The sequence below is a fragment of the Elephantulus edwardii genome, unplaced genomic scaffold (assembly GCF_000299155.1).
Source record: "Elephantulus edwardii isolate Elephantulus edwardi_28Jun2011 unplaced genomic scaffold, EleEdw1.0 scaffold00152, whole genome shotgun sequence".
Lineage (NCBI taxonomy): Eukaryota > Metazoa > Chordata > Mammalia > Macroscelidea > Macroscelididae > Elephantulus > Elephantulus edwardii.
The window spans coordinates 3,754,349-3,755,023 of record NW_006399902.1 but is presented as its reverse complement, the minus strand read 5'-3'; the positions used below and the strand labels follow the sequence as shown (position 1 = coordinate 3,755,023).

Here is a 675-nt window from a genome sequence, read left to right as displayed (position 1 = left end):
AAAGTATGATGTAAAGGAGATAAAGCCAGAGCAGAGTTTTGTGTTCGCTTCATCGCTGCAGCTCACCCTCTGGTGTCTCTTCAAGCCTTCTCTGATACTGTCTTTCCGAGGCTTTTCTACGGTAGACATCATAGAAGGTCTCCTGTCCGACGCGCACCCTGATCATGATCCACTCCATCGCGGCTCCAAGGACAAAAAAGAAGGGAAGGAACCTGTAGATGCCAAGTCGCTCCTTCCCAGGAACCCTCTGCAGAATTTGCCTCAACTGGGCCCTAAAGAACATGACTGGCCGAGGTCTAGGAGCTCATCCAGGTGAATCGACGAGGGTTAGTTAGCCTTGCCCCTAACGACCCAGCTCGGTCAAGAGCAGCCTGCCATCTGCGACCCGTTGCGAAGCTGCGAGAGGTGGTGTCCCCACCAATCAGAGCGTGGCCTCTCATGTTGTTTTTAGAATTTGTTCTGCTAAGATTAGTAGCAGACCAGTTGTAAGAAGTGTCAAGAGAAAGTTGGCCCAAATGCTTGACTTGCTATACTATAAGTCCATCAACATTTTCTCCTTTGTCAGTTCTCCAACTCCTCGAGTCCCTTGGGATTGGTGATTCGCTGGAAGGTCTCTCAAATGCTCAGACCTGCCTGGGGAATGACTCATATGACCTTAGGTATGCAGGCCAGGGA

At 50.4% G+C, this 675-nt stretch overlaps 1 pseudogene; it reads right to left on the bottom strand.

The window, feature by feature from the left end:
• Positions 1–49: 49 nt before the first annotated feature.
• On the bottom strand, positions 50–283 carry LOC102850068 (annotated as a pseudogene).
• Between the last annotated feature and the right edge of the window lie 392 nt (positions 284–675).